The sequence below is a fragment of the Pelodiscus sinensis genome, chromosome 15 (assembly GCF_049634645.1).
Source record: "Pelodiscus sinensis isolate JC-2024 chromosome 15, ASM4963464v1, whole genome shotgun sequence".
NCBI lineage: Eukaryota > Metazoa > Chordata > Testudines > Trionychidae > Pelodiscus > Pelodiscus sinensis.
Window position 1 is genome coordinate 3,402,475 of NC_134725.1, and position 23,903 is coordinate 3,426,377.

Here is a 23,903-nt window from a genome sequence, read left to right on the forward strand (position 1 = left end):
GTTCGAATTAAGGGGCTACACAGCCCTTAATTCGAACTAGTAAGTTCGAACTAGGCTTAGTCCTCGTGGAATGAGGTTTACCTAGTTCGAACTAAGCGCTCCGCTAGTTTGAATTAAGTTTGAACTAGCAGAGCACTAGTGTAGCGCCTATCAAATTAGTTCGAACTAACTTTGTAGTGTAGACATACCCTGAGTTAGTCTGTAACAGGAAAAACTTAAAAAACAACAGAACAGTCTAGTAGTACTGTAAAGACTAACAAAACATGTAGATCAGAGGTAGGCAAAAGGGCCTCCGTGGGTTGGATCCGGTCTGCGGAGGCCCTGCTGCTTCCCCGCCCCCAGACCAATTAGGGCTTGGGGTGGGGGAGCACGTGAAGCTTTCTCTGCTCTGCCCCTGCCCTGTAAGCAGCATACGGCGCTTCCAAGTGCCACGTGCTCCTTGCAGGGCAGGAGGAGGCTTCCCGCGCTCCCCCACCCTCAACCCCTGATTGGCCTGGGGCTGGGGGAGCACCTGAAGCCTCCTCCTGCCCTACAAGAGACATGGGTGCCTAGTGGGAAGGAGGGGGCAAAGGTGCTCCCCCACCCCAGATTAATCATCGTTTGGGTAGCCCCTCCCCTTCCTGTTTAGGCCCTGCCCCTTCCGGGGTGGCCCAGGGCTACTTCAAAAATTTTTGAAGTGGCCCCCGGGCAAAAATTATTGCCCACCCCTTATGTAGATGGCATCATGAGCTTTAGTGGGTGGAAGTGGGTTGTGCCCACAAAAGCTCATGATACCATCTACATCAGGCATGTCAAACAGGCTTCTGGCGGGCTGCATGTGGCCCAATCAAAATTTTTTGTGGCCTGCCACTACATTTTATAAAAGAATAAAGCGAGGCCCGCTGGCCACTCGGAGCTGAGCGCAGATCACGGCTAGCCGGGATGCTCTGCACAGGCATCAAGTGCCTGCTCACAGCTGGCTGCTGTGCTCACACCTCCCCAGCGCCTGCGGAAGAAATGTATGGTGGCAGCAACACTGGCTCTGGGACCCAGGCATTAGGTATGGGGGAGGGGCTGGGAGTGCCTGGGTCTGGGGGAGGGAGGAGGCATTGGGATAGAGCAGGGGGGGTGCTCTGGGGGACCAGAGGGGAATTGGATTAGAACGGGGATATGGGAGTGCCTGGCTCTAGGGGAGTGGAGGGGGATATTTTGTTAATGTTTTGGTTTTTATTTATTTATTTCCAAATAAAATCACAAAATGCATATTAATTTTATATCAAATATATATCAATTTTTTGCAAATGCGTGAATAATTATATGTTTATGCAAAATCTCAAACTTATAAAGTATCTGAAATTTTCACAGAAGCCTGTTTTATTTGATTGACCATGGTCTATACTTGTTTTTATTTCAACAAAGCAAGTTATGTAGCATAAAAAATTAAAAAGTACCTTAAATTTATATTTAAATTAAAAATTATTTTATGAGTAAATAGCAATTTTACACATCAAATTATTGTATGATATTAAAACAAGACCTGAAAAATATTATAAAATATACCTAAAACATAATCTATAATAATAAATAATTACAACTTTCCAATAGAAAATACATTTTCTTTGGTGTCCCTGAAAGCTATCAAATTTCATTTGTGGCCCTCAGTGGGCTTCAAGTTTGACATGCCTGATCTACATGCTTGTTAGTCTTTAAAATGTAACCAGACACTTATTTTTTTTTAAGTTTTTCCTTTTGGGTATGTCTACACCTCATTCCAGGAGGCGGAACAGGTAATTCGAACTAAGGACTTAGTTCGAATTACCATTTAACTGCCATGTGTAGCCGCGGGCAGTTAGTCTGGACTAGTGGCATTTAAAAATGACGCCCAGATGGGAAGATGCAAATGAAGCCCGGGATATTTAAATCCCAGGCTTCATTTGCAAGTTTGAATGCCTACATTAGCCTCCCTAGTTCGAACTAGGGGGCTAGTGTAGACATACTTTATAACAAAGGGTATCTTTTATTTAAAAAAAATTATAAGTAACCCCAATGCAGCCACCTCTCCCCCAGAGCCAGGCCCCCCCATCCCAATGCACTCACCCCTCCCCCTGAACCAGGCCTCCCCAGCGCTGGGAGTGCCCCTGCCCCCATCAAATTTCCCCGCCCCAGAGCCAGGCACCGGAGGAACAGAACGGCTGGGTAAGGAAATCTAACCTTTAAAGTGGCTGCTGCTGCCACCTGGCCCTGCTGCCTCAGCTGGGAGCACTTAGCCAACTCCCGGGTCTCTGTTCAAAAGTGTCATGTGGGCCAGAGCAGTGTGTGCTTCGCTCCCACCCCAGCCCGGCGCCCCCCTAGTGTGGCACCCAGGGGCAACTGCCCCCCCTGCTCCCCCTTCGCTACGCCTTGGGGGGGGCTGCCCTTCAGGGGAGACAAACTTCAAATCCATATCTCGATTAAGATTTTGAACCCCCCCCCCCCCCCCCATAACCTGGGATGTCTACAGATGAGATGGAGCAAAATCCTTGGTTATTTCTCCTCCAACCAAATGCATACTCCATTCTGCTTCAAGTTAAAGGCTAGAGAAGGAGGGGTAGCAAATGTGCCTAATCAAGGTGATTTATTTACTTATTTTGGTTCAAGGAGATTGGAAAGTAATTTTTATCTTTAAAAACATAATTTGTTGCAATCAGACTCAAAGGAGAGGTGCACCACTTGCTGCGTACGGTGTGTGACTCAGAGCAGGGTTGTGTGTAGTGCCTAACCATCAACTGCCTCCAGCTAAAGCGAAGGGGGCTGGGATCTCATGCTTTGTTAATAAATAACATGAAGAGGTGCTTTTCCATTAGTTACTGCATATATCCAACAGGTCAGCTCTGTGCTGGTGTAAATCAGCATATCTCCATTCAAGTCAGTGGAACTACACGGATTTACGCCACAAGAAGATGTTTGCTTAACTGGATGCTTTTGCATATATAGCTAGCTGCCTTCATTTTCTTCCTACGCTTTCAAGTTAAGATTTTTCAGGAGAAAAAAAAATCTATCAGGCCACTTGATATTTATGTACTAAATACCTGAAGGTCTGATCCACCTTCCATTGAAGTCAATGGAAAGACAAATGCTCATTAATTTAAAGGGAAGCAGAATCAACTGTTAGGCATGAACAGAGCTGTACAGATGTGTGGGAGATAAAGTAGAGACTTTGGAAAGCACAAAGGCAGTGAACTGCCAAAATCCCACTGACTTTCAATGACAGTGAATGCCATTTTTGCCTTGGCAATTCTCTCCCAGGGTCCCTGCCCCCAAATAATTTACAATCTAGGTCTAAATATAATACCCTATTGGTAACCTTGCTTAGGAGTCGGTGCTGTAAAATGTTGTTCCTTTTCACTAATGTAGCCCAGGTCAGTAGTGGATCTGGATAGAGGTTCAGGAAATCTGCCGAAATGTTAAAATCAGAGACTGAAAACTATGTATAGTAACTGATAAGTCATGTGCACTTTGCTTGCATACATTAACATTTACCTTTCCTGAGTAAGGCGGATACTGCTCAATATCTCCACAATAAGTCCACACTAGGAGCCAGAAATGTACAGAAACCATGACCGTGTTAGTCTGCTCATGCATAGATACAGTAACTGTGGCATCAAATCAAAAAGATGTGGATTATCTGGTCACTTATGTATGTCCATAAATAAACACGTTCTGACCTAAAAAGAGAGAGATCCATAACCCAGTGTCTTTGCTGAAACTAAGGGAGCATGCATTTGCTCACATCAGCCTGTTCCAAATGAATTTCATAGTACAACGTGTACAATACCTGAACCAATGTACTCTTATGTGAATATCATCTGCTTGAATGTCACCATATACTGAGGGGCTGCATCTAGACTGGCAAGTTTTTCTGCAAAAGCAGCTGCTTTTGCGGAAAAACTTGCCAGCTGTCTACACTGGCCGCTTGAATTTCTGCAAGACACTGAGGATCTCCTGTAAGATTGTCAGTGTGTCTTGCGGAAATGCTATGCTGCTCCTGCTCGGGCAAAAGCCCTCTTGCGCTGGCTGGCGGCTGGAGTGTGGGGACGGGGTGCATTTTAGCCACTTCAGCGATCGCTCGGCCGGGGTGGCCACCCTGTTCTCCCCTGCCCTACGGCCCGAGGTGCTGGGGACTGCCGAGGTTGTCCCGGGCCGCCTGCTGCACGTCCGGGCCCGCGTGGAGGGGCAGACATTGAACCTGGTCAACGTCTATGCCCCGAACGCGGGCCCGGACCAGGTCACCTTTTATCGGCAGGCGGCCACCTTCCTCAGCACTCTGGATCCTCGCGAGTGCCTGGTCCTGGGCGGGGACTTCAACACCACCCTCAATGACCGGGACTGTGTAGGACTCGTGAACTGCCAGGCCGCGGCAGACGTCCTCAGGGAGATCATGGACAATCACTCCCTGGTGGACGTCTGGCGAGACCACCACCCGGATGACAATACCACCTTCATCTACGTCCGGGTGGAGGACGATCGGTCGAGCCACTCCCAGCTGGATCGCATCTACTTATCCTGTTTCTATCTGGCACGAGCCCACTCCTCCAGCGTCTGGCTGGCCCCATTCACGGACCACCATTTGGTTGCTGTGAGAGCCTCTCTGAGTTCAGAGAGGCTGGGGCCGGCCTATTGGCATTTTAACAATAGCTTGCTGGAGGATGTGGGCTTCGTGGTGTCCTTCTGGGAGTTTTGGCAGGCCTGGCGGGGGCAGCGGCCCACCTCTCCCTAGGTGCGGCAATGGTGGGACGTGGGGAAGGTGCACACCCGGGTCTTCTGCCGCAACTACTCCCGGGGCACCAGCCGGCGGAGGGATGCGGCGATAGAGCAGTTGGAACGGGAGGTCTTGAAGCTTGAGAGGTGCCTGGTATCCGACCCCGAGGATCCACTCCTCCGCGAGGCGTACCAGGAGAAGTGGGAGGAACTCCGGGCCCTGGAAGATCACAGGGCCCGAGGTGCCTTTGTTCGATCTCGCATCCACCTCCTCTGGGAGATGGATCGCGGCTCCTGCTTCTTCTATGCCCTGGAGAAAAAGAGGGGGGCCAAAAAGCATGTCACCTGCCTCTTGACAGAGGACAGCACCCCCCTCACGGATCCGGCGGAGATGAGTGGAAGGGCCAGGGCCTTCTATGCCAGTTTGTTCTCCCCGGATTCGATCAAAGCCGACGCCTGTAGGGCGCTCTGGACCGAGCTCCCGACGGTCAGCACGGGCGACCGAGACCGGCTGGAGCTGCCTGTCACTCTGGCCAAGTTCTCGGAAGCCCTCCGTCTCATGCTCAACAATAAAACCCCGGGCATGGACAGGCTGACCGTGGAGTTCTACTGCGTGTTCTGGGACATCCTCAGCCCAGACCTCGTCACCGTCTGGGCCGAGTCCTTCAAGAGCGGGGTCCTCCCTCTGTTGAGCAGGCGAGCCATGCTCGCGTTGCTTCCGAAGAAGGGGGACCTCCGCGACATTCAACATTGGTGTCCCGTCTCGCTCCTCAGCACGGACTACAACGTCGTAGCAAAAGCCATCTTGCTGCGACTGTGGTCCGTGCTGGAGGACGTGATCCATCCTGACCAGACCTACACCATCCCGGGCCATAGCATCTTTGATCACTTGTATTTGGTCCAGGAATAGAAATAGTCAGCATGGATTCACGAAGGGCAAGTCGTGCCTGACTAATCTGATTAGCTTCTATGATGAGGTAACTGGCTCGGTGGATATGGGGAAGTCAGTGGATGTGATATACCTTGACTTTAGCAAGGCTTTTGATACGGTCTCCCACAATATTCTTGCCAGCAAGTTAAGGGAACATGGATTGGATAAATGGACGGTAAGATGGGTAGAAAGCTGGCTGGAAGGTCATGCCCAGGGGGTAGTGATCAACGGCTCGATGTCAGGATGGTGGTCGGTTTCTAGCGGAGTGCCCCAAGATTCGGTTCTGGGATCGGTTTTGTTCAACATCTTTATTAATGACCTGGATGAGGGGGTGGATTGCACACTCTGTAAGTTTGCGGATGACACTAAGCTAGGGGGAGAGGTAGATGCGCTGGAGGGCAGGGATAGGGTCCAGAGTGACTTAGACAAATTGGAGGATTGGGCCACAAGAAATCTTAGGTTCAGCAAGGACAAGTGAGGAGACCTGCACTTGGGACGGAAGAATCCCAAGGATTGGTACAGGCTGGGGACCGACTGGCTAAGTAGCAGTTCTGTAGAAAAGGACCTGGGGGTTACAGTGGATGAGAAGCTGGATGAGAGTCAACAGGGCACCCTTGTAGCCAAGAAGGCTAATGGCATATTAGGTTGCATTAGGAGGAGCATTGCCTGTCGATCCAGAGATGTCATTATTCCTCTTTACTCGGATCTGGTGAGGCCACATGTGGAGTATTGTGTCCAGTTCTGGGCCCCCAATTACAGGAAGGATGTGGACGCATTGGAGAGGGTCCAGCGGAGGGCAACCAAAATGATTCGGGGGCTGGAGCACCTGAACTATGAGGAGAGGCTGAGGGATGTGGGCTTATTTAGTCTGCAGAAGAGAAGAGTGAGGGGGGATTTGAGAGCAGCCTTCAATTTCCTGAAGGGAGGTTCCAAAGAAGCTGGAGAGAGGCTGTTCACAGTAGTGACAGATGGCAGAACAAGGAGCAATGGTCTCAAGTTGTGGTGGGAGATGTCCAGGTTGGATATTAGGAACAACTATTTCCCTAGGAGGGTGGTGAAGCACTGGAATGGGTTACTCCACTGGAAGTAGTGGAGTCTCCATCCCTGGAGGTGTTTAAGTCTCGGCTTGAAAAAGCCCTGGCTGGATTGATGTAATTGGGATTGGTCATGCTTTGGGTAGGGGGCTGGACTTGATGGCCTTCTAGTCTCTTCCAGCTCTATGATTCTATGTGGGCGTACCATGGATTTATAGAAGGGCAATAAGATATTCTCTGTCTTATTCTCTATCCCTTTTTCAACGATTCCTAACATCCTGTTTGTTTTGACTGCCGCTGCACACTGCGTGGACGTCTTCAGGGAACTATCCACGATGACTCCAAGATCTTTCCTGATTAGTTGTAGCTAAATTAGCCCCCATCATATTATATGTATAGCTGGGGTTATTTTTCCCCAGGTGCATTCCTTTACATTTATCCACATTAAATTTCATTTGCCATTTTGTTGCCCAATCACTTAGTTTGGTGAGATCTTTTTGAAGTGCTGCACAGTCTGCTTTGGTCTTAACTACCTTGAGCAGTTTAGTGTCGTCTGCAAACTTTGCCACCTCACGGTTTACCCCTTTCTCTAGATCATTTATGAATAAGTTGAATAGGACTGGTCCTAGGACTGACCCTTGGGGAACAGCACTACTTTCAAGTAGGAATAAGGGATCTTCCGGAAAAGGGCTTATTTTCCACACGATCCCGTCTAGACTGGCGCTTTTCTCCGGCAAAACCCCGAGCCGGAAAAAAGTGGCAGCCATGTTCATGCAAATGCCGCAGGGGATATTTAAATCCCCTGCGGAATTTTCAATTCTGAAGTGTCTCATTAGCATTCCTTTTTACGGAAAAGGGTGCCAGTGTAGACACAGCCTAATAGATTAGTAAGATATGTTAGCGACCAGGAACAGCTAACAGGAGAGTTTGGAGAGGGAGTTTGGAGGGGGAGGTTAAAGGGCACTAGTGACTTCTGACCTTCTTTAAAACATAACTCTTAGAATAATCTATACTCCAGAGGTTTAAAAAGAATCCCAGTTTATACTTAAACTTATTCATTAGAAAAATGGAGACATAAGCCCAGCAGCAGAGTGGGGGCTATCCTGTTTATTGCGTCGAGTGTAACATGTATGGTTTCCTGCCCTGTGGGCGGGTGGCGTATGTGTGCGTTCGGTGCAAGGAGCTCCTGACCCTCAGAGACCGAGTTCGGGCTTTGGAGGCCAGGGTGGCTGAACTGGAGGAGCTAAGGGAGGCAGAGAGCTATGTTGATGAGACTTTCCGGGACACTGTAGTACTGTCCCACCTCCAGTCTGAGAGCCCCAGTGCTCTTAAGGAGGATGAAAGTCTCAAGGGAACAGAGCATTCAATGGGAGCAGAGGGGAACCATCCCGTAATTGGGACCCTCCTCCCAGAGGATGTTGCGGTATCCTCTCGCACTGAGGATACCTCTGAGGGGGAGGGAATGCCAGTTAGGAAGAGGCAGGTGTTAGTAGTGGGTGAGTCGATCGTTAGAAATATAGATAGTTGGGATTGTGATGACCAGGAGAACCACATGGTCACTTGCCTGCCTGGTGCGAAGGTTGCGGATCTCTCGAGGCATCTAGACAGACTTATGTGTAGTGCTGGGGAGGAGCCGGTGGTCGTGGTACATGTAGGTACCAGTGACGTAGGGAAGGGTACGAGAGACGTCCTGGGGGCCAAATTTAGGTTGCTAGGAAAGAGACTGAAATCCAGGACCTCTATGGTGGCATTCTCAGAAATGCTTCCAGTTCCACGCGCAGGGCCAGGTAGGCAGGCAGAGCTTCAGAGTCTCAATGCGTGGATGAGACGATGGTGTAGGGAAGAGGGGTTTAGATTTATTAGGAACTGGGGACACTTTTGGGGGAGGGGCAGCCTATACAGGAAGGATGGGCTCCACCTAAACCAGGGTGGAACCAGACTGCTGGCATTAAACATTAAAAAGGCCGTAGAGCAGTTTTTAAACTAGGAGATGGGGGAAAGCCGATTGGTGCGGAGATGCACGTAAATCGGAGGGAGACTTCTCTTAGAGGAGAATCCATTGATAGAGATTCTCTAAGCTGTAGGAGGGGAGAGGACAAACCATGGGCCAGAGCAGACAAACAACCGCATACAAAGGAATCCAATGCATCAGGGAAGGGCAGACAAATAACCAGTGGCAAATTTTTAAAGTGCTTGTACACAAATGCTAGAAGTCTGACTAATAAGATGGGTGAACTAGAGTACCTCGTATTAAAGGAGGACATTGACGTAATAGGCATCACTGAAACCTGGTGGAATGAGGAAAATCTGTGGGACACAATCATACCGGGATATAAAATATATCGAAAGGATAGAGCAGGCCGGGTGGGTGGCGGAGTGGCACTGTATGTGAAAGATAATGTAGAATCAAATGAAATAAAACTCTTAAATGAATCAACATGTTCCATAGAATCGCTATGGATAGTAATTCCATGCTCCAATAATAAGAAATTAGCAGTAGGGATATATTACCGACCACCTGACCAGGACAGCGATACTGACATTGAAATGCTGAGGGAGAGTAGAGAGGCTACCAAAATAAAGAACTCTATAATAATGGGGGATTTTAATTACCCCCATATTGACTGGATACATGTCACCTCAGGAAGAGAAGCGGAGATAAAATTTCTCAATGGCTTAAATGACTGCTTCTTGGAGCAGCTGGTACAGGAACCCACAAGGAGAGAGGCAATTCTCGATTTAGTCCTGAGTGGAGCGCAGGATCAGGTCCAGGAGATAACTGTTACAGGACCGCTTGGGAATAGTGACCATAATATAATAACATTCAACATTCCTGTGGAGGGAAGAACACCTCAGCAGTCCAGCACCCTGGCATTTAATTTCAAAAAGGGGAATTACACAAAAATGAGGAGGTTTGTTAAACAGAAATTAAAAGGCACAGTGACTAGAGCCAAATCCCTGCAAGCTGCATGGAAACTTTTTAAAGACACCATAATAGAGGCCTCACTTAAATGTATACCCCAAATTAAAAAACATAGCAAGAGACCTAAAAAAGCGTCACCGTGGCTTAACCACCATGAAAAAGAAGCAGTGAGGGACAAAAAGGTATCTTTTAAGAAGTGGAAGTCCATCCTAGTGAGATAAATAGAAAGGAACATAAACACTGTCAAATCAAGTGTAAACATGTAATAAGAAAAGCAAAAAAAATATTTTGAGGAACAGCTAGCCAAAAACTCAGAAAGAAAGAACAAAATGTTTTTTAAGTACATTAGAAGCAGGAAGCCTGCTAAAAAGCCTGTGGGTCCCCTAGATGATCGAGCTATAAAAGGAGCAATCAAGGACGATAAAGCCATTGCGGAGAAACTAAATGATTTCTTTGCTTCAGTCTTCACGGCTGAGGATGTTGGGGAGATTCCTGAATCTGCACCATCCTTTGTGGGTGATGAATCTGAGGAGCTGTCCCGGATTGAAGTGCCATTAGAGGAGGTTTTGGAACAAATAGAAAAACTGAATGTTAACAAATCTCCGGGACCAGATGGCATTCATCCAAGGGTTCTAAAAGAACTCAAATGGGAAATTGCTGAGCTATTATCTGTGGTTTGTAACCTATCCTTTAAATCGGCTTCCGTACCTAATGACTGGAAGGTAGCCAACATGACACCAATATTTAAAAAGGGCTCTAGATGTGATCCTGGCAATTACAGAGCGGTAAGTCTAACTTCAGTACCGGGCAAATTAGTCGAAACAATAGTAAAGAATAAAATTGTGATTCATGTAGAAGAATATAATTTGTTGGACAAAAGTCAACATGGTTTCTGTAAAGGGAAATCCTGTCTTACTAATCTGTTAGGCTGTGTCTACATTGGCACCCCTTTCCGGAAAAGGGATGCTAATGAGACCAGTCGGAATTGCAAATGCCACGGGGGATTTAAATATCCCCTGCGGCATTTGCATGAACATGGCTGCCGCTTTTTTCCGGCTCGGGGTTTTGCCGGAGAAAAGCGCCAGTCTAGACGGGATCTTGCGGAAAATAAGCCCTTTTCCGGAAGATCCCTTATTCCTACTTGAGGAATAAGGGATCTTGCAGAAAAGGGCTTATTTTCCACAAGATCCCGTCTAGACTGGCGCTTTTCTCCGGCAAAACCCCGAGCCGGAAAAAAGCGGCAGCCATGTTCATGCAAATGCCGCGGGGGATATTTAAATCCCCCGCAGAATATGCAATTCCAAAGTGTCTCATTAGCATCTCTTTTCCAGAAAGGGGTGCCAATGTAGACACAGCTTTAGAGTTCTTTGAAGGGGTTAACAAACATGCAGACAAGGGGGATCCAGTAGATATAGTATACTTGGATTTTCAGAAAGCATTTGACAAGGTCCCTCACCAAAGGCTCTTGTGTAAATGACATGGCCATGGGATAAGAGGGAAGGTCCTTTCTTGGATTGAGAACTGGTTAAAAGACAGGAAACAAAGGGTAGGAATAAGTGGTAAATTTTCAGTTTGGAGAGGGGTAACTAGTGGTGTCCCCCAAGGGTCAGTCCTGGGACCAATCCTTTTCAACTTATTCATAAACGATCTGGAGAAAGGGGTAAGCAGTGAGGTAGTAAAGTTTGCAGATGATACAAAATTGTTTAGGATAGTCAAGACAGAAGCAGACTGTGAGGGACTCCAAGAAGATCTCACCAAACTGAGTGATTGGGCAACAAAATGGCAAATGAAATTTAATGTGGATAAGTGTAAAGTAATGCACATCGGGAAAAGTAACCCCAACTATACATACAGTATGATGGGGGCTAATTTGGCTATGACAAATCAGGGAAGAGATCTTGGAGTTATTGTGGACAGTTCTCTGAAAACTTCCACGCAGTGTGCAGCGGCGGTCAAAAAGGCAAATAGGATGCTAGGAATTATTAGGAAAGGGATAGAAAATAAGACCCAGAACATCTTACTGCCCCTGTATAAAACTATGGTACGTCCACATCTTGAATATTCTGTACAGATGTGGTCTCCTTACCTCAAAAAAGATATTTTGGCCTTGGAAAGGGTTCAGAAAAGGGCAACTAAAATGATTAGGGGTTTGGAACGGGTCCCATATGAGGAGAGGTTAAAGTGACTGGGACTTTTCAGTTTAGAAAAGAGGAGACTGAGGGGGGATATGATAGAGGTCTATAAAATCATGAGTGGTGTGGAGAGGGCAGATAAAGAAAAGTTATTTATTAGTTCCCTAAATAGAAGAACTAGAGGACACCAAATGAAATTAATGGGGAGCAGGTTTAAAACGAATAAAAGAAAGTTCTTCTTCACACAGCGCGTGGTCAACCTGTGGAACTCCTTGCCAGAGGAGGCTGTGAGGGCTAGGACTATAATAGAGTTTAAAGAGAAGCTAGATAATTTCATGGAGGTTAGGTCCATAAAAGGCTATTAGCCAGGGGATAAAATGGTGTCCTTGGCCTCTGTCTGTCAGAGGCTGGAGAGGGATGGCAGGAGACAAATCGCTTGATCATTGTCTTCGGTCCCCCCTCTCTGGGGCACCTGGGGTGTGTCTAGACTACATGCCTCCTTCGACGGAGGCATGTAGATTAGCCAGATCGGAAGAGGGAAATGAAGCCGCGATTAAAATAATCGCGGCTTCATTTAAATTTAAATGGCTGCCCCGATCTGCCGATCAGCTGTTTGTCGGCAGATCGGGGCAGTCTGGACGCGATGCGCCGACAAAGAAGCCTTTCTTCATCGGCACAGGTAAACCTGGTTTCACGAGGCTTACCTGTGCCGATGAAGAAAGGCTTCTTTGTCGGCGCATCGCGTCCAGACTGCCCCGATCTGCCGACAAACAGCTGATCGGCAGATCGGGGCAGCCATTTAAATTTAAATGAAGCCGCGATTATTTTAATCGCCGCTTCATTTCCCTCTTCCAATCTGGCTAATCTACATGCCTCCGTCGAAGGAGGCCTGTAGTCTAGACACACCCCTGGTGCTGGCCACTGTCGGCAGACAGGATACTGGGCTAGATGGACCTTTGGTCTGACCCAGTACGGCCGTTCTTATGTTCTTATGTTCCCTTTACAGAAACCATGTTGACTTTTGCTCAACAAATTATGTTCTTCTATGTGTCTGACAATTTTATTCTTTACTATTGTTTCAACTAATTTGCCGGGTACTGAAGTTAGACTTACTGGTCTGTAATTGCCGAGATCGCCTTTAGAGCCCTTTTTAAATATTGGCGTTACATTAGCGATCTTCCAGTCATTGGGTAACTGAAGCAAAGAAATCATTTAGTTTCTCCGCAATGGCTTTATCGTCCTTGATTGCACCTTTTATATCTCTATCATCTAGGGGACCCACAGGTTTTTTAGCAGGCTTCCTGCTTCTGATATACTTCAAAAACATTTTGTTATTACCTTTGGAGTTTTTGGCTAGCTGTTCTTCAAACTCCTTTTTGGCTTTTCTTATTACATTTTTACACTTAATTTGGCAGTGTTTATGTTCCTTTCTATTTACCTCTCTAGGATTTGACTTCCACTTTTTAAAAGATACCTTTTTATCTCCCACTGCTTCTTTTACATGGTTGTTAAGCCACGGTGGCTCTTTAGTTCTTCTACTATGTTTTTTAATTTGGGGTATACATTTAAGTTGGGCCTCTATTATGGTGCCTTTGAAAAGTGTCCATGCAGCTTGCAGGGATTTTACTGTAGTCACTGTGCCTTTTAATTTCTGTTTAACTAACATCCTCATTTTTGCATAATTCCCCTTTTTGAAATGAAATACCACAGTGTTGGACTGCTGAGGTGTTCTTCCCACCGCAGGGATGTTAAATGTTGTTATATTATGGTCACTATTCCCAAGTGGTCCTGTTCTAGTTACCTCTTGGACCAGATCCTGCGCCCTACTCAGGACTAAATCGAGAATTGCCTCTCCCCTTGTGGGTTCCTGCACCAGCTGCGCCAAGAAGCAGTCATTTAAGGTATCAAGGAATTTTGTGCCTGCATCTCGTCCTGAGGTGACACGTACCCAGTCAATATGGGGATAGTTGAAATCCTCCACTATTATTGAGTTCTTTATTTTGATAGCCTCTCTAATCTCCCTTAGCATTTCCACTATTACTATGGTCAGGTGGTCGATAATAGATCCCTACTGTAATATTCTTCTTAGAGTAGGGAATTACTATACATAGTGGCTGCGTCTAGACTGGCAAGTTTTTCCAGCCCGCTTTTGCGCAAAAACTTGCCAGCTGTCTACACTGGCCGCTTGATTTTGCGCAAAAGCACTGACGTTCTACTGTCCGAAATCAGTGCTTCTTGCATAAATGCTTTGACGTTCCCGTTCGGGCAAAAGCCCTTTTCCGGAAATGTTTTTGCACAAAAGGGCCAGAGTAGACAGGCAGTTTTGCGCAAAAGCAGGGTAAATGGAAAAGCCCTATGGGTGCTCTGAGGCTCCGTAGCCAGGCTCAGCTTCCCAAACTTCCTGCTCATGCAAGCCTCCTTAAAGCAGATGCAGGCTGCTGAGGTCACCAGGCAGGACCCTTATTCGGACCTCAGGGCTGAGGTCTGCCACGTGGCCCCTGCGTCCTCAGCAGCCACCCCGCAGCAGGATGGCAGCTCCAGGGGGGCACCAGCCACCCGCACCCCCAGCGCAGGAGGCCCCCAGGGCCAGAAAAAAAGGGCCCCATCCTGGTCCTCGGGGGAGCTGGACAGCCTGTTCAACCTGTGGCAGGAGGAGGAGGCCCTCCACGAGACCCGCTCCCGGCACCGGAACGCCGACATCTTCACCCACATGGCCCAGGCGCTCACCCAGCAAGGCCATCCAGCCCGGACCCTGGAGCAAGTCCGGGCTAAAGTCAAGGAGCTGCGCCTGGGCTACGTGCGGGCCAGCGAGGGCCAGGGGGCAGGAGCAGACACCTGCCCCCACTACGACCGGCTCCACGCCATCCTGGGCCAGCCAGCCCCACAAGCCCCGGACGTGCCCGTTGACAGTAGCATGCGCCCCCCCCCCCCCCCCACCAGGACCACCGAGTCGGAGGAAGGAGACGACAGCAGTGCGTCGGAGGATGAGGCCGGCACTGCCACCCAGCAGGCCCCCTCCAGCAGCCCTGACGTCTCCCGCGCATCCTTCGAGGCCGGGGAAGGATCCACCGGTGAGTCTTGCACTTTGCACTCACAAGGGCGGGGGGCAGAGGGGGGGAGCCAGGCGCCTGGAGGGGGGAGGGTCGAGCATGTCACTCAGGCCACGTGAGCTGCACGCTGTGTAGCATTAGGCAGGAAGCAGCACGTGCAACCATGTGGCCGCGGCAGGCAGCTCCAGGGCACGCCTGGGACCGTGCTGCTCACACACATCCGGCGGGACCAGGGGGAAGGGTGGATGCCGGCTGGAACCGGCCAGGGCCCCAGGAACTCAGCCCAGAGCCCGCACCTCCGCAAGGGTGCAGCACGCAGAACGGCACACTGCCCCATGCCTGGCTGTGAGGCACAGCCAGCTGCTCCTGGAAAAACTGCAGCATCACAGCCCTGTGAGCGTGGCCCCCACTGAGCCCCTCGCCTGCTCCCCGTGCCTTGGCTGGCTCCCCAAGGGAAGTCCCCACTGCGGCCACACATGTCCCTGGGCTACGTGTGTGAGGGCTAGCGGGAGAGGGAGGGGGGAAGCGCTCGGGCTGCAAGGATGGGACACTCCCCAGTCACTCTCCTGGTTCCGTCCAGGAGACATCCCACGCGATGGGGATCTGAGAGCCCAGACCACCTCTGCCAGACGTGCTCCCAGGCACTGTGTGGGGATGCATCTCGCTCCCTGTCAAACACCAGTGATTAGCCCAAAGCCTCACAGCCTCCACCGGCAGGGAGTTCCACAGGTGAACGCAGCACAAGCGCCCTCCCGCCCTCCACGGGGCCAGGACACAGACCAGTGGTTACAATACATGGAGGAGGACCCTACTCCAGGGGCGGTCCTCCTTGCAAACATACAACACGGGGGGCACTGAGTGGGCCCAAGCCACACTACTGTGGTGTCACCTGGCCTCAGGGGTGGAGGGCATGAGGTGTGGGGACAGTGGCCGGCCTGCCTGACTGACCCATCCTTTCTTCTCTTCCCTGCAGCGGGACCAAGCACAAGCCGGGGACCCTCCAGTCCGGCAGCAGCGCCACCCCCGGCCACCCAACCACGGAGGCAGCGGCTCCGCCACCGTGACCAGCTCCTCTGGCACCATGTGCAGGCCGTCGAGCACATCGAGGCTGCGATTAGGCAACGCGTCGAGGGGGACCTGCAGTGGCGCCAGGAGGCCTGGGGCGCCTTCCAGGCCCAGTGCACGAGGATGGCCGACTCCATCGCCACCCTCACCGCACACATAGCACATGCCATTCACTATGGCATGGCCTTGCCCCCATGACCCCGCCATCCCTCCCTTAGCACTGCCCATGCCCCCTCCTGCTCCTGTCCCTGCCCCTCCTGCAATGGCCCCTCCTGCCCCTCCTGCTCCTGCTCCTCCTGCCCACCTCCCCGTGCAGCCTGCCCCAATGCGGCCTGCCCCCCATGTCCAGGTCCGCCCCCACAGGAGCGGTCACAGGGGCCACCCCTCCCAGGAGTAGCTCCTCCCCCTTCCGGTTGAAAGTCTCCTCCCCCTCCCAGTTGAAGGTCTCCTCCCCCTCCCCCTTGTAAATAAAAACATACAAGTTTTTCTGTTGAAAACAAAACTGTGTTGTTTATTGTGTTACTCCAGGTAACTTAAATAATTGATTTGAGATGCCAATTAGCCAACTAAATTTAAGAAGATTACAAAATGCAGACACCAAATACCATATCTATCACCAGTCATTCCTTTAAGTGGTCATTGGTTTGTGGCGCATAAATAAATACTGGCACTGTAAGTAAAATTTAAACCACAAGACTATATTAACCCTAATAACAAACAAGCAAGAAAGGTTAAAACACGAACACAAAGAATATGCACATAGTCTAGACGCAGGGACAATTGTAGTGTTGCCGGCGACCTCAATCCTTTGGTCCTTCCAGGCCTCGTGAGAGGAACAGCCAGGAGTCCCTCGATGGAAGACAACACCTCAAGACTTTGGTCCTTCTGGGCCTCGGGAGAGGAACAGCCAGGAGATCCCTCAATGGAAGACGATGCCAAAGCTGGCGACCTCAAGTCTTTGGTCCTTCCGGGCCTCAGACGAGGAACTGCCAGGAGATCCCTCGAAGACGACTGGGATTGGGTACGCTGACTTGAGCCTTCCGCACGAACCACGAATCCTCTTCCTGTTGTTCGGGACAGCTCGAACAGGCGATGGTGGCCTAAAACCTAGCCTAAACTAAAAGAAAAACCCTAACTACGTCTGACGCACCCGATGAACATGCACGATGACGGCCGATATGCTTCAAACCGACGTTGCCTGACGAACAGTCATGACAATGATAGCTAATTTAACTAAACCTAACTCTGGACCCAATTTAAATTGGTAGGTGCAAGCCTTCCGCTTGACCTGGCCTGACAGACAAGACTACCAGGAGTCTTCGTACCCAAACAAGTATAACCAAGGTTGGTTTGTTCAATGCAGTAAATTTACAATTGGGAGGTAAGGGGAGGGGAGGTTAAGGGTAGAGGATGGGAGGGAGTTGTAGGGGGAAACCGAGGCGACCCTACAAAGCAATCTGCGCCTCCTGGTCCTGGAACACGAGGGCACCAGCCTGGAGCAGCAGCTGCAGGCACTCGAAAATGGCCGGCAGGGGCCAGAGCAGGCACATGGCCACCCCTGGCTCCATGGCGGACAAAACAAGGCAAAAGAAAAAAAAACCAGGCAAAAGCACTAGGGGGCAAAAGGCAGTGGTGTCCAAAAGGCACAGGGCAACCACCAAAACTGCTAGGGCTGTCAGTCCCTGCCAGAGGTCCTAACACACGCAGCAGGAGACAAACGGCTGTCCAGAGAGATCCCTTTAAGCACGTGTCTGAACGGAGCTCCAGCCCCGCCCCCGGAAAGGGCTGGTGGCCTTTTGCCCTCTGCAAAATGGTTCTGGGCTTCTGCTTTTGCACAAAAGCATCCCACCAATGTAGACGCGCTTTTGCACAAAAGCGCATTGTTATAACAATAACTCCGTGCCAGTCTAGACGCTCTTTTCCGCAAATACTTTTAATGGAAAAACTTTTCCGTTAAAAGCATTTGCGAAAAATCATGTCAGTGTAGACGTAGCCAGTGATTCTATGGAACATGTTGATTCATTTAAGATTTTTACTTCATTTGATTCTAAATTTTCTTTCACATTTTCATTTTCTTTCTGCCACTCCCCCACCTGCACGACCTGTTCTATCCTGTTTTGTACCCCGGTATGATTGTGTCCCATTGATTGTCCTCACTCCACCAGGTTTCTGTGATGCCTATTATATCGGTATCCTCCTTTAACACAAGGCACTCTAGTTCACCCATCTTATTTTTTAGACTTCTAGCATTTGTGTACAAGCACTTTTAAAAACGTGTCACTGTTTAGTTGTCTGCCCTTTTCTGATGTGTCAGATTCTTTATGTGAATGTTTCTCGTCTGATCTGGCCCATACTTTATCCTCTTCCATCCTCTCCTCCTGACTAAAACCTAGAGAATCTCTGTCAATAGACTCTCCTCTAAGAGACGTCTCTGTCCGATCCACGTGCTCCTCTGCACCAATCGGCTTTCCCCCATCTCTTAACATTAAAAAGGTTGCAGAGCAGTTTTTAAAATAAGTGCCAGGAGTCTGGATCCACTTTGGTTTAGGTGGAGCCCATCCTTCCTGTATAGGCTCCCCCTCTCCCAAAACTTTCCCCAAATCCTTATAAAGCTAAACCTCTCCTCCCTACACCATCGTCTCGTCTCAATGCGTGGATTCTGAAGCTCTGCCTGCCTACCTAGCCCTGCCTGTGGAACTGGAAGCATTTCCAAGAATGCCACCATAGAGGTCCTGGATTTCAGTCTCTTTCCTAGCAGCCTAAATTTGGCCCCCAGGACGTCTCTGCTACCCTTCCCTATGTCATTGGTACCTACATGTACCACGACCACCGGCTCCTCCCCAGCACTGCACATAAGTCTATCTAGATGCCTCAAGAGATCCGCAACCTTCACACCAGGCAGGGAAGTGACCATACGGTTCTGCCATTTTTAAAGCCCCGGTAGTTCGGACTCCGTGCCCGCGGCTACACGCAGCACGGAGTAGGTAGTTCGAATTAGGCTTTCTAATTTGAACTACCGTTACTCCTCATTCCCGATATTTAAATCCCAGGCTTCATTTGCAACTTCAGTTGCCTACATTAACCACCCTAGTTCAAACTAGGGTGGTAGTGTAGACATACCCTTATTGCAGTTCTGGCTGCACTTTTCCTGACACCTTTTTATTTACGCCTAACCCATCCGTGGCCCCACAAAGTCACAAGACCTCCTCGTCAACCTCCTCCTGTCCCTGGCGAAAGCCGCTATCTATAATACCAGGGCTACGTCTACATTGGCATCCCTTTCCGGAAAAGGAATGCTAATGAGACGAGTCGGAATTGCAAATCCGCGGGGAGGATGCTAGACAAGGGGGTTCTCTGTGACTGTCGCGCCGACTTCTGTTCCTCCCTGGTTTCTTGCATCCGGGCAGAGTTCCTCTGGACAGAGTCCACTGGCTCCCTGGACACCTTCAAGGAGCAGTGGGAACTGTCTGGGGTTCTTTGCTCAGTGTCCCCATCCGGTTCCCTCATTTTAAACTGTGACGGACCGGGCCGGGTCTGGGCACAGCTGAGGGCGTCCGCTCAGGGCGAATTGCTCAACTTTGGGGCTCCTTACAGCCCCCAGACTGGTGACCTTCCCAAGCAGGCCACAAACCAGTCACACAGAGCGCTTCAGCTGCCTGCCTGAAGCCTCACGAGCAAAACCCCTCCAACACCCCAGCAATATCCGTGCCCCCGATGGCCCCGGGCCTCATACACCGGTGGGGGGTCTTAGAATCCTCGTGGAATGAGGAGTAATGGTAGTTCGGACTAGGAAGCCTAGTCCGAACTACCTAGTTCATGCCGCGTGTAGCCGCGCGGCACGGGGTTCGAACGAGCAGGGATTTAAAAATGGCGGCGCCCAGTTTATGCAAATGAAGCCCGGGAAATTCAAATCCCGGGCTTCATTTGCAAATGCGGTATGCCTACATTACCCTCCTAGTTCAAACTAGCGGGGTAGTGTAGACATACCCTAACAGATGTATTGGAGCATAAGCTTTCGTGGGCACAGACCCACTTCCTCAGATGCATGTAGTGGAAATTCCAGAGGCAGGTATAAATATACCGGCATATGAAAAGAGTACCAATCAAGAGTAAGGCTAGAGATAACGAGGTTAATTCAGTCAGGGAGGATGAGGCCCACTTCTAGCAGCTGATATGGAGGTGTGAATAGCAAGGCTGTGTCTAGACTACACCTCTCTGTCGACAGAGAGATGTAGATTAGGCACATCAAAATTGCTAATGAAGCAGGGATTTAAATATCCTGCGCTTCATTAGCATAAACATGGCCACTGCTTTTTTTCAAAACAGTGCTTTTTCTCATTTTTTCCTCATTTTTTGAGGAATACAGGATTGATCGAAAAAGGGTTTATTTTTGACAGATCTGCTTCTAGACTGCCATTTTTTTTTCCCAAAAAGCTCCATTTTGGAAAAAAGCGGCGGCCATGTTTATGCTAATGAAGCACGGGATATTTAAATCCCTGCTTCATTAGCAATTTTGACATGCTTGATTTGCATCCCTCTGTCAACAGATGGATGCAGTCTAGATGTAGCCCAAGAGAGGAGAAACTGCTTTTGTAGTTGGCTAGCCATTCACAGTCTTTGTTTAATCCTAAGGTGATAGTGTCAAATTTGCAAATGAATTGTAGCTCTGCAGTTTCTCTTTGAAGTCTGTTTTCGAAGTCTTTTTGTTGCAGGATAGCTACTTTTAAATCTGCTACTATGACTCCAGGGAGCTTGAAGTGTTCTCCTTCACGTTTTTGTATGTTACCATTCAGATATCAGGAAAAATCACAGAGGGGATTCTGAAGGAATCAATTTTGAATCACAAGGAAGAGGGGAAAGTGATCAAGAATGGTCAACATGGCTATTGGCTAACCAATCTGATTAGCTTCTATGATGAGGTGACTGGCTCTGTGGACATGGGGAAGTCAGTAGATGTGATAGACCTTGACTTTAGCAAGGCTTTTGATACGGTCTCCCACAATATTATTGCCAGCAAGTTAAGGAAGTATGGATTGGATAAATGGACTGTAAGGTGGATAGAAATCTGGCTAGACTGTTGGGCCCAACGGGTAGTGATGAATCATAGAATCATAGAATAATAGGACTGGAAGGGACCTCGAGAGGTCATCGAGTCCAGCCCCCCGCCCTCAAGGCAGGACCAAGCTCCGTCTACACCATCCCTGACAGATGTCTATCTAACCTGTTCTTAAATATCTCCAGAGAGGGAGATTCCACCACCTCCCTTGGCAATTTATTCCAATATTTGACCACCCTGACAGTTAGGAATTTTTTCCTAATGTCCAATCTAAACCTCCCCTGCTGCACTTTAAGCCCATTACTCCTTGTCCTGTCCTCAGAAACCAAGAGGAACAAATTTTCTCCTTCCTCCTTGTGACACCCTTTTAGATATTTGAAAACCGCTATCATGTCCCCCCTTAATCTTCTTTTTTCCAAACTAAACAAGCCCAGTTCATGAAGCCTGGCTTCATAGGTCATGTTCTCTAAACCTTTAATCATTCTTGTCGCTCTTCTCTGTACCCTTTCCAATTTCTCCACATCTTTCTTGAAATGTGGCGCCCAGAACTGGACACAGTACTCCAGCTGAGGCCTAACTAGTGCAGAGTAGAGCGGCAGAATGACTTCACGAGTTTTGCTTACAACACACCTGTTGATACAACCTAGAATCATATTTGCTTTTTTTGCAACAGCATCACACTGTTGGCTCATATTCAACTTGTGGTCCACTATGACCCCTAGATCCCTTTCCGCCATGCTCCTTCCTAGACAGTCGCTTCCCATCTTGTATGTATGGAACTGATTGTTCCTTCCTAAGTGGAGCACTTTGCATTTCTCTTTATTAAACCTCATCCTGTTTACCTCTGACCATTTCTCTAACTTGCTAAGGTCATTTTGAATTATGTCCCTATCCTCCAAAGAAGTCGCAACCCCACCCAGTTTGGTATCATCCGCAAACTTAATAAGCGTACTCTCTATCCCAATATCTACATCATTGATGAAGATATTGAACAGTACGGGTCCCAAAACAGACCCTTGAGGAACTCCACTTGTTATCCCTTTCCAGCAGGATTTAGAACCATTAACAACAACTCTCTGACTACGGTTATCCAGCCAATTATGCACCCACCTTATCGTGGCCCTATCTAAGTTATATTTGCCTAGTTTATCAATAAGAATATCATGCGAGACGGTATCAAATGCCTTACTAAAGTCTAGGTATATGACATCCACCGCTTCTCCCTTATCCACAAGGCTCGTTATCTTATCAAAGAAAGCTATCAGATTAGTTTGGCATGACTTGTTCTTCACAAACCCATGCTGACTATTCCCTATCACTTTATTACCTTCCAAGTGTTTGCATATGATTCCCTTAATTACCTGCTCCATTATCTTCCCTGGGACAGACGTTAAACTGACCGGTCTGTAGTTTCCTGGGTTGTTCTTATTCCCCTTTTTATAGATGGGCACAATATTTGCCCTTTTCCAGTCATCTGGAATCTCCCCTGTCTGCCATGATTTTTCAAAGATCATAGCTAAAGGCTCAGATACCTCCTCTATCAGCTCCTTGAGTATCCTGGGATGCATTTCATCAGGACCTGGTGACTTGCTGACATCTAACTTTCCTACGTGATTTTTAACTTGTTCTTTGTGTATCCTATCTTCTAAACTTACCCTCTCTCTGCTTGTATTCACTACGTTAGGCACACCTCCAGACTTCTCGGTGAAGACCGAAACAAAGAAGTCATTGAGCATCTCCGCCATTTCCAAGTTCCCTGTTACTGCTTCTCCCTCCTCACTAAGCAGTGGGCCTACCCTGTCCTTGGTCTTCCTCTTGCTTTTAATGTATTTATAAAAGGTCTTCTTGTTTCCCTTTATGCCTGTAGCTAGTTTGATCTCATTTTGTGCCTTTTCCTTTCTAATCTTGCCCCTGCATTCCCGTGTTGCTTGCCTATATTCCTCCTTTGTTAGTTGTCCTAGTTTCCATTTTTTATATGACTCCTTTTTTATTTTGAGATCGTGCAAGATCTCCTTGTTAAGCCAAGCTGGTCTTTTGCCATATTTTCTATCTTTCCTACACAGCGGAATTGTTTGCTTTTGGGCCCTTAACAACGTCCCTTTGAAATACTTCCAACTCCCCTCAGTTGTTTTTCCCTTCAGTCTTGCTTCCCATGGGACCTTACCTACAAGTTCTCTGAGCTTATCAAAATCTGCCTTCCTGAAATCCATAACCTCAATTGTGCTGGTCTCCCTTCTACCTTTCCTTAAGATCATGAACTCTATAATGGTTCAATGTCTGGTTGGTGGTCGGTTTCTAGCGGAGTGCCCCAAGGATTGGTTCTAGGGCCGGTTCTATTCAACATCTTCATTAATGACCTGGATGAGGGGATGGATTGCACCCTCAGCAAGTTTGCGGATGACACTAAGCTAGGGGGAGAGGTAGATACATTGGAGGGCAGGGATAGGGTCCAGAGTGACCTAGACAAATTAGAGCAGGGGTGGCCAACCCGTTACAGATGAAGAACCAAAATAGTGGTGGATACAGCGCAAAGAGCCGAGGGAAAGAAGTTGTTGAGCCAAAAGAAAGCCCCGGCTGCCTCGTTTGATCTACCAAAAAAAAAAAATACTGGGTCCAGACGCTGGCATTGCCTTTTTAATAGCGGCCATTTTGAAAGATGCACTGGACGCTGCAGCTCTGTCTCTTTCACACAGCTGCCCCTTGAAGAGCTGCGGGTGCGGGAGCCGGAATTTTTTCTTTGAAGAGCAGCAGGCGGCTCGCGAGTGGCGGGTTGGCCACCCCTGGATTAGAGGATTGGGCAAAAAGAAATGTGATGAGGTTCCACAAGGAAGAATCCCAAGTATTGGTACAGGCTGGGGACCGACTGGCTAAGTAGCAGTTCTGCAGAAAAGGACCTGGGGGTTACAGTGGATGAGAAGCTGGAGATGAGTCAACAGGGCGCCCTTGTAGCCAAGAAGGCTAATGGCATATTAGGTTGCATTAGGAGGAACATTGCC